The sequence below is a fragment of the Myodes glareolus genome, chromosome 21 (assembly GCF_982192425.1).
Source record: "Myodes glareolus chromosome 21, mMyoGla1.1, whole genome shotgun sequence".
Classification (NCBI taxonomy): Eukaryota; Metazoa; Chordata; class Mammalia; order Rodentia; family Cricetidae; genus Myodes; species Myodes glareolus.
Window position 1 is genome coordinate 21,965,918 of NC_142046.1, and position 11,246 is coordinate 21,977,163.

Below are 11,246 nucleotides of genomic sequence, written 5' to 3' on the forward strand. Positions count from 1 at the left end.
AGTTTTCAATTCTTGAACTGCTTCCATTACCTGTTTGATTGTTTTTTCTTGGTTTCTCAGGATATCATTCACAGATTTACTCATTTCGTCAAACTTTTTGTTATACTTCTCATCCATTTCTTTACTCATTTCATCAAACTTTTTCTTATACTTCTCATCCAATTCTTTAAGGGAGTTATTCATATCCTGTTTAAGGGACTCTTTTGCTTTCATAATGGCACTTTTTCCCACTTCTTCTGGATTAAGGTGTTCATGTCCTTCTATTGTAGGATCGTTGGGATCTGGTGTTTTCATGTTGTTTTTCAGATTGTTGGAGGAGTTCTTGCCTTGGCATCTGCCCATCTCTTCCTTCAAATGCTCTCTATTGGATCTTCTGCTATCGGGTCAGGTTCTCTTGTTGGGCAGGGACTTCACTGACAGAAGGCCTACCTTTCCTCAGGCAGGCTATTGAAACACAGGAACTGTGTCCTGCCGGGTTGCGCTTACCTCCCAGGCCCAGCGTGCAAGGCAGCTGAGCTGGGGAAATTTTATGGCCCCGGGGGGAAGGGAGGAATAGAGGAAGGTGTACCTGGATGAAAGCTGGGATGGGAGAGCTTATCAGGGTGGAGCCACCACTGCAGGGTGACCAGGGAGTCAAGGGGGTCAGGGAAAGTCTGAACTCCTCCTTACTGGGCTTCTGCCGCGGGCCAGGAGCAAACTCACCCCTCCGATGGATGTCCGCCAGAGGCTCCCCTAGCAATGCTTTCAATCAACATATAAGAAGAAAATAAAATATTCCATGATAAAAAAGTTAAGCAATATTTATATACAAATCCAGCCTTACAGCAGGTGTTAGAAGGTAAGCTCCAACCTAGAAAGGTTAACTACATCCAAGGAAACACAGACCAGCAATGTTAAAAGAAGTGAGCACACACATACACATATATGCACACCACCACTTCCAACAACAACAACAACAACAACAAAATAACAATACAGCAATAGCAACATAAGGACATTTGACAATCAGTGGTCATTTATATCTCTCAATATCAGTGGTCTCGATTCCCCATAATGAATGCGAAAACAGAATCTATCCAGCTGCTGCATCCAAAAAACACACTTTAACATTAAGAATAGACTTCAACCTCAAGATAAAGGGTTGGAAAAAGATATTTCCAGCAAATGGAATTAAGAAGCAAGCTAGTATAGTCTTCTTAATATCTAACAAAATAGACTTCAAGCCAAAGCTAATTAGGAGACACAGGGGAAAACACCACATACTCATCAAAGGAAAAATCCACCAACATGACATTACAATTCTTAATATCTATGCCCCAAACATAAAGGCCCCCAAGTTTGTAAAAAAGAAAAACAAAACAAAACAAAAAAGCACTTCAACAGCTTAGATGACATATTGACCCTCATACACTGATAATGGGAGGTGTCAGTACCCCACTCTTACCAATGAACAGGTCACCCAGACAAACCTAAACTGAGAAATGTTGGAACAAATTAAAGTTATAAATCTAATGGACCTAGCAAATATCTAAAGAACAATTTATTAAAACACTAAAATAATATACTTTCTTCTCAGCACCTAATGGAACTTTCTCCAAAATTTACCACACACTCGGTAACAAAGCAAGTCTCAACAGATACAAGAATTAAAATAATGTCCTGCATCCTATCTGATCACCATGGATTAATGCTGAGTATCAACAAAACCAAAAACAACAGAAAGCTTACAAACTCACGAAAACTAAACAACTCTCTACTAAATAAAAAAAATTGGTCAAGATAGAAATAAAGAAGTTAAAGATTTTATAGAATTGAATGAAAGTGAATATACAGCATACACAAACTTATGGGACAGGATGAAGGCTGTTTTAATAGGCAAGTTCTTAGCACTAACCACCTATATAAAACAATTGGAGAAATCTAATACTAGCAACTTACAGCACTCCAGAAATCTTTAGAGCCAAAAGAAGTAAACACACTCAAGAGCAGTAGATGGAAAAGAAAAGTAATGAAAATCAGGACTGAAATAAATAAAATAGAAATGACAACAATAAAATTATGCAAATGAGCAATGAAAGAAAGAGTTGGTTCTTTGAGAAAAAAGATTGACAAACCCTTATCAAATTAACTAAAAGGCGGAAAAAGAATAAAATCAATCCAAAATCAATAAAATTGGAAATGAAAAAGTGGACATAACAGCGGACACCAGAAAAGCCAGAGAGTCATAAGAATATACTTTAAAAACTTGTACTCCATCAAATTGGAAAACATAAATAAATAATTTTCTCAATAGGTATTCTTACCAAAGTTGAATCAAGATTAGCTAAGCAATTTAAGCAGACATATAAGCCCTAGTGAAATACAAACAGTAATTAAGATTCTCCCAACCCAAATAAAGCCCAAGGCCAGATGGTTTAAATGCAGAATTCTACCAGACTTTCAAAGAAGAGCTAATGCCCATATTCCTTAAATTATTCCACAAAATAGAAACAGAAGGAATGTTACCGGATTCATTTTATGAGGTTACAGTTACCCTAATACCCAACCCACATACAGAGCCAACAACAAATGAGAATTACAGACCAATTTTCCTTATTAACATATATGCAAAAATGCTCAATAAAATACTTGCAAATCCAACACCACATAAAAAAAGATCATGATCAAACAGGCTTCATCCCAGAGAGGCAAGGATATATCAACATAGGATATGGGAAGTCTTTCTGTATATGTGTTGCTTTTATTGGTTAATAAAGAAAGAAGCTACTTTTGGCCAATGGTTTAGCAGAATATGGCCCGACTGGAAGAAATATTTATAGAGAGAGTAGGTGGAATCAGAGAAGCCATGTAGCGCCACTGAGTACAGGCGTGCTCAGAACCTTGCTGGTAAGCCACAGCCACGTGGCAATACACAGATAAACAGAAATGGGTTAATTCAAGATGTAAGAGTTATCTAGAAATATGTATAAGCTAATAGGCCAAGCAGCGATTTAATTAATACAGTTTCTGAGTGATTATTTCATGATCTGAGCAGTCAGGAACTAATGAGTGGCCCTCTCCCCACAAACATACATAAATTGTTAAATGTAATCCATTACATAAACAGACAGAAAGATAAAACCAACATAAACACCTATTCGATGTAGAAAAGGCCTTTGACCAAATCCAATATCCCTTCATGCAAAAAGTTCTGGAGAGATTAAGAATATAAAAGGCATACCTCAACAAAATAAAGGAATTTTAGAGCAAGCCCACAGGCAACGTCAACTTCAATGGAGAGAAAGTCAAAGCAATTCCACTAAAATCATAAACATGACAAGGTTGTTCACTTTCTCCATACCTATTCAATATACTACATGAAGTCTTAACCGGAGTAATAATAAAACAACCAAAGGAAATCAAAGTGATAAAAACTGGAAAGAAAGAAGTCAAAATATCTTCACTTTCAGATGATATACTATATCAAAGTGACCCTAAACATTCCACCTGGAAACTGACAAACAACTTTCAGCAAAGTAGCTGGACACAAAATTAACTCACAAAAATCATTATGCTTCCTGTATACAAACAACAAATGCTCGGATAAAGAAATTAAGGAAAGAACACCTTTCACAGTAGCCTCAAGTAATAGAAAATATCTTGGAGGTATCTCTAATCAAGCAAGAGAAAGACTTGTATAATAAAAACTTCCTTCATGTCATTGAGGAATGAAATTGAAGAAGATATCAGAAGATGGAAAGATTTTCCTTGCTTGTGATTGGTAGAATAACATAGTAAAGATAGATATTCTGTCATAAATAGTCTACAGATTCAATACAATCCCCATAAAAATTCTAACACAATTCTTCACAGATCTTGAATTTTCAGCTTCATATGGATACACACACACACACACACACACACACACACACACACACACACACACAAATCAGGATACCTAAAACAATCCTAAATAATAAATAACTACTGGAGGTGTCACTCCTCTAATTTTAAGTTGTACTATATAATAATAATAATAATAATAATAATAATAATAAAATTAGTAACAATAGTAAAAAGCATGGTATTGTCACAAAACTCAGGTAAATTGATCAATGGAATAGAATTTAAGACCTAGTCCATCCACACAACTATAGGCACCTGACTTTGGATAAAGGCAGAAACATACACTGGAAAAAAAGCCAACATCTTTACCAAATGGTGCTGTTCAAACTGGATGCCTGCATGTAGAAGAATGCAATTAGATCCACACTTATCACCCTGCCAAAACTCAGCTCTCAAAGACTCAAAACTTTTAATATAAAACCAGGTATGCTGAACCTGATAGACGAGAAAGTGGGGTACAACCTCATTGGCATGGGAACAGACTTTCTGAACAGAACACCATTAACACAAGTACTAAAATCAATAATTAATAAATAGAACTTCATGAAACTGAAAATTTTGTATAAGGCAAAGGACACTATCATTTGGGCAAAGAGACAGCCTACAGAAGGGGAAAATTTTTATCAACTCCACTTCCGATTAAGGATTAATACTCCAAAATATTTAAGGAACTCAAGAAAGTAGATATCAAGAAAAAAATAATCAATTAAAAATGGGATACAGATTCAAATAGAGAATTCTCAGTAGAGGATTCTCAAGTGGCTGAGAAACACTTAAAGAAATATTCAACATTCATAGCCATCAGGGAAATGCAAATCAAGATATTTTGAGTGTCCATCTTACACCTGTTAGAATGCTAAGATCAATAGAAAATGTGACAGCTCATTCAGGTGAGAATATGGAGCAAGAGGAACACTCATATATTTCCAGTGGGAGTCAAACAGTCACTGTTGAAATCAGTGTTGCAGTTCCTCAGAAAGATGAGAATAAATCTACCTCAAGATCTATTTATACCACTCTTGGGCATATATTCAAACGATGCTGCATCCTACCTACTACAGAGACACTTTTCCAGTCATGTTCACTGCTGCTCTATTTATAATAGCCGAAATTGGAAGCCTAGATGTCCCTCAACAGGAGAATGAATAAGTAAAATATGTTATATTTACACCATGGAGTTTTACTCAGCCATTAAAAATGACATCATGAAATTGGCAGGCAAATAAATGGAACTAGATAAAACCATCCTGAGTGAAGTATTCTAGTACTCACTTATATGTGGCTATTAGCTGTTTAGTCAGTGATCACTTAGCTACAATCCATAGAACCACAGAGAATAGGTATAGAATAAGGGACTGGAGCAAACAGATAATCTCATTAAGAAAGGGAAACAGAATAGATGGTAATGGCTGGTGGGGCTAAAATAGGAGGATAAGTTTGGGAGAAGGGGCATGAAGGAGAGAATATGGGGAGAAACAGCTAAAATAAAGTGCCATTTGATAGGTACTGTGAAAACCCTAATACAGTAGAAACTTCTTAAAATATAGACATATATGAAGGCAAACTAAATGAAATCACCAAATAATGGGAGAGTCCCAGCTGATCATCTTTTTCATTAAATGAAGCCTCTAGTGCCGGGATTGGATTACATCTAATTCAATCCCCAAAAGGGTTGGCCAAAGGGGTCCCATGGGAATCCCCAAACAGCTCAGGGTGGTTCCAATACAATAGTTTGCTCTCCACTAACTGACAGCAAGGCTCCATTGCAGAAGACAACACCTGTACAAATCATTGAATAAAGTCCAACTGGTGCCTACATAGAGCCTTCAGCCCTACATTCTGGTGACTTTGGTATAGGAATGTCCTCTGCACGCTGTCAAAAGAGAACCATAATCACTGTTGTGGGTTAATCTTTTTGTACACTTCTGAAGATGTGTCTTTGTCAAGGAGCCTTCTGATTGGCTTAATAAGGAACTGAATGGCCAATAGCTAGGCAGGAAATGATAGATGTATTTCCTGGGAGAGAGAGGAAGAGAAGGAATGCAAGTTGAGCCTATGGTCCAGAGGACAGGTCACCAAGCCACATGGAAAAACGCAGATTAATAATAGCAGGTTAGTTAAGTTGTGAGAGCTAGTTGGGAACAAGCCTAAGCCAAAGGTCAAACTTTCATAATTAATATTAAGTCTCCGTGTCATTATTAGGGAGCTGGCAGTCCTGCAAAGGACAGCTCGACTACATTTGTATAAGTTTGCTACAAATTACCCAGCCACAAACTCTTTAATGTACAATACTGCCCTGCCTACATGATGTGCTAGAGTTATGGTGGCAAAAGTTTGTGGGAATAGCAAGCCAATATTGTATTTGACCTAAGGCCCATTCCACAATATGGAACCCATACCCAGCCCTGCTTGAGTAACCAAGAACCTGAGACGATATGGACCCAGGACCTAGGGATACCAAATAATAGTGGTCTACAAGAGCAAAACAGCAGCAGCAACAAAAACTGTGTAGTGATAAAATGACTCCTAGTGACATTCTGTTGTGCTCACAGATCAGCACCTTGCTCAGCCATCATCAGAGAAGCGTCTTCCTGCCCCCATCGGAAACAAATACAGAGACCCACAGCTAGACATGATGCAGAATGTGAGGGACCCTGGAACTCTCAGCCCTAAATGGGATGTTTTCATCAAATCCCTCCCCTCACAGTTCAGAGAACCCCTCAGCAGGGGAGGCAGAAAGAGTTTAAGTGTCAGGGGTATGGAGGACAATAAGAAAACAAGGCCCTTTAAATGAACATGAGCGAGGTTCATATGAACTCACAGAGACTGAGGCGGCAAGCAGAAGGCCTAGATGGGTCTGCAGCAGGTCCTCTGTGTTCATGTTATGACTTCAGTTTAGTATTTTTATGGGTTCCTGATTTTTTGTGTCTTTTCTTGGGCTCTTTTCCTTCTGTTTGTTTGTCTTGTTCAACTCCGTGTGATAGTTTCGGTTTCATTTAACTATACTCTATTTTGTTATAATTTAAAGAAATGAGTGGATGAAATCTAGTCTCTAGGTTAAAGGTTAACAACTGATTTGTCACTTAGACCTGTTGGGAGAGGGAAAAATCATTCCAATAGAATCAGTTCTCCAATAGAGTCAACACCGTGTACATCAATCACTCAGGACAGGTGGCAAGTTTAGGAGTAGTTGACTGACATACAATGGACTCCAGAAGGTGTGGTTTTGTTTCATTGGTTTTGGGGAGGTTTATTGTTGTATTCTTTTTAAGTTGGGTGGGTAGTGAGAGGGAGAGGTTCTGGAAGGACGTGAGGGAAGGGAAGGATAGGAAGTCGAAGAAATGATGTAAATAAATAACAAAACAAACAAGAGAAAAAGCCACCCATCAACACTGAGCAAAAACTTCCAGCTGATTGGTCATCAGTTATATATGGAGCGTAGAAAAACTGAAAGCAAAAGCATGTGCTGATGAATACTGAACAAGACTGCATGTATTTTTATTTTTAAAATTTATGATTCCTCCGTGTATGTGCGTGTGTGAGAGTATGTGCATGCATCAAGTGCCCACACGTGTTGTGTGATTTTTGTTCTCCTAATGTGCTGCACACACAGTACCCCACTGACTCTGACACAGACTTTCTTTCTCCATGTGAAGAAGTGGCTTCGGACTGACAGTGTTACATGTAACACAAGGTTTGGGTTTTTATTTCTGTGTCTAGTTCTAAATTCTAATTATAATTTTATTTATGTGTTTTGCTCCCTGGAACTGCTCATTCTGAATTCTAAACTCAGAAAACTTATGTGCTGGGAACCTTCCTTTGTTTGCCATGCTTTTCCCTGCACCCTTCTCTGCTTAATGGATCTTTATCGTTATTTCTAGCACCTCCTGCCATTATTTAACAGACCCAAGCAGAGCTGCAACTACAAAAATCCATCCCAGCCTTTCTCCACAAATGACAGTACCTTATGGACACTGCTCCTTGCTTTGTTACTGATTGTCTCAGAACAGCCATCCTTTGGCAGTGCCTGTGAGGTGGATCTTTGCCAGCAGAGGGCAGCGGAGGATCGCTTTCAGAGGAAGGCCCGCTTCCAGGTTCTGTGAGTCTCTGTATAGCATGTTTCTCAGTCTGGCGACACCGGACATGGAAGATTTTTCCTTTTGACAATAGCAGCCAGCCATACCCTGTCCTGTGGCCTGGTGTGGGTTTCAAGTTAGCCAGGAACAGACCGTGGTTCCATGCCCGCCAGTTACCACTAGGAGCAGGCGTATGTGTGAAAATAAATGAGGGTCCTTCCAGGTAGATGAAATATCATTGGATAATGTTGTTAAAGTGATCAAAGATGAGACATTTAATTATATTAAAGTGATGATACAAATCCCTCTAAACGCTGAAGATAGAATGGGCTTCATAAGAAAACCGATGGCTTCAAATGGGAAAACGCACATGAAATTGTTCGTGAGAAATGCCCAGATTAATCCACTGTTTGGTCTTAAAGATCAATGTAATTGAAAGGAAAGGAATATAGTACCAGATCCAGATGCAGACAGCTACCAATGCCTGATTTCTGACAAAGACAAACATGCCTATGCATTGAAGCAAAGAGCATCTTCAACAAATGTTACTGGAAGACTTGAATTCCACATGTAGCAAAATAAAACTAGATCCTTAACTCTCCATTTGCATAAAAACAAATAAATTGAAGGCTTTAACGCATGATCAGAAACTCTAGAACTATCATGAAAAGACGGAAAACACTTCAAAATGTAGGTATAGGTTAAAAACCAACCCTAAATGTAGACCTAATTCTAACCCTAGCACTAACCCACCTCCAACCTTCTCCACAATCATATCCCTAATGTAGACCTACCACTAGCTCTCACCACAGACCTAGCTTGAAGACTAACCCAAACATCAGCTCACAACCTAAACTTAACCTGGGCTGAAACGTCAGCCTCTAGTGAGTGTCCTACCCTAAATCCAGTACAAACCAAAAACTGGGTCTAAAATTGATCATGACTGTAGTTGAACAGCAACTAAAACTTTCATGCTAATTTTGTCACAATTTCTAATATAACACTATCTGGTGTGGGAGAATTGTCTGTATCTGTCAATCATATTTTAATAAAACGCTGATTGGCCAGGCAGGCAGTATAGGCGGGAAAGCCAGACAGGAAGTAGGGGTGGAGCAATGAGAACAGGAGAATTCTGGGAAGCAGGGAGGTTCCTCAGCCACTCCCGCGCAGACCACAGGAGAGGAAACATGTACGCTGCCCAGCTGGAAAAGGTACTGAGTCATTATGGCTAACATAGATAATGATAATGGATTAATATAAGTTACAAGGACTAATAAGAAGCCTGACCTAATGGGCCAATCAGTTTATAATCTTATGGAGTCTTGTGTGTGATTTTCTCTTTGGGGCGTGCCGCCTGTGGGGTACTGGGTGGGATAGAAACCCCAACAAGCCGGCCCCTCATGTTACAACTATCTATAAACTAACACTGGTTGTGCAACATGTTCTAACTCAAAACGAAGTGCTTGCTCTAACCCCAACCACAGAAGTAACACTAAACGTAGCAACATACCTAGCCCTACCCTTAGCCATAAGTCAAGTTCCCCAAGTCTTAGATTCTAACACTAATTTTAGAAATAACAATATTGTCACTGTCTCGATCCCTTCCTACACTTCTAACTTAACTATATACATATATATGCATATATACATACATATATACACACACATATATATATATATGGGACAGATCTATATCTATATCTATATCTATATCTATATCTATATCTATATCTATATCTATCTATATCCAATTTTTCCCCTATGTCTAACTTTAATCATGGAAATAAACTAAAAACTATGTCTAGCCATAGCACTAACCCTTGCCCTTACCCTAACCCTACAATAACACCATTCACATGGTAGCCCAGAACAGATCCTAGCATTACAACTGACCTAACTCTAAAACTTGGTCTCAGTTAGGGTTTCTCTTGCTGTGAACATGGAAGAATTTTCCTTTTGACAATAGCAGCCAACAGAATATATATTACCATCCCAAAACGGAGGTCAGGGAGGATAGTGAGGAAATGTGAGACCAGAGCAAGACTGAAAACCAGATGAACAAATCCCAATTCTGCATCTCTATGTATGATGTCAAAGCACTCTTTAGATTTCCAACTACTTTTAGCTTTGTTGACTGCAACACACTTCTTTCTCTTGAACTGGTTCCACTCCGTTAGCAGCTTTCCTTGGCAGCTATCCTATGACTCTGGTGTCTCCAACATCTCGGGGTCTCTAAGGCCATCAACCCAGACTTCATCTTTACAGCTTCAAGCAATGACCTTTCTAGGGCCTCTGTCTTAGTTAGGATTTCTATTGCTGTGAAGAGATACCATAGCCACAATTACTTTTATAAAGGAAAGCATTTAATTGGGGCTGGCTCATAAATTATAAGGTTTAATCCATTAACATTATAACTGGATATGGCAGCATTCGGGCAGACATAGTGCTGGAGAAGGAGCTGAGAGTTCTACATCTTGATCTGCAGGTAACAGAAAGTGAACTGTGTCACTGGGCATAACCTGAGAATAGGAGACCTCAAAACCCACCCCCACAGTGACACACTTCCTCCAATGAGGCCACACCTACTTCAACAGAGCCACAGCTCCTAATGGTGCCACTTCCTGTGGGAGCCATTTTCTTTCAAAGCGCCACAGCCTCTAAGCAGGGATACTACTAACACATTCTGGGCCTCAGCTGCTTTCCTCTGTAGCAGAGGGAAATTCTACTACCCTCGATTCTAAAGTCAGAACACTTGGCTGAAGCTGCCAAGTTCTGATACTTGCTGGGACTGGAACACGACCCCATCATTCAAACACATCTTCACCAACTTTCCATGTTTTCCTTCACGGCCTAAGCGTTACCGTTCTGAAATTTTTTCTGAGAACTAGGCTGACTTCAAACTGAGAGATCCTCCAGGCTCTATTTTCTGAGTGCTGGGATTAAAAGCCTGTGCCACCTAAACTGTTCTTTAATTCCCTTTCACAAGTTGGGAGCTTAGCTGGGTGGGGTCTTGCCCTGACGTCACCACTCCCTTTACTCCATTTCTTAATCTGTTTATTTTCTTGAATACAGAATTTAGCCCTTTCCATGTCCTGATTCTCCTGTTCTCCCCAATCTGTATGTTTTCCCTCTTTCTCAGTTTGATCATTTCATTATAAATCTTCGTAAGAGTGAACACTAGTAACCATACGACAGAGTCACTACTAGGCTGTTTTGAGATTCTCTGCCAATGGAATTTATCCAAAACTCTTCTTACTTTAGCCTTAGATAGACTTTTTGGGCAAG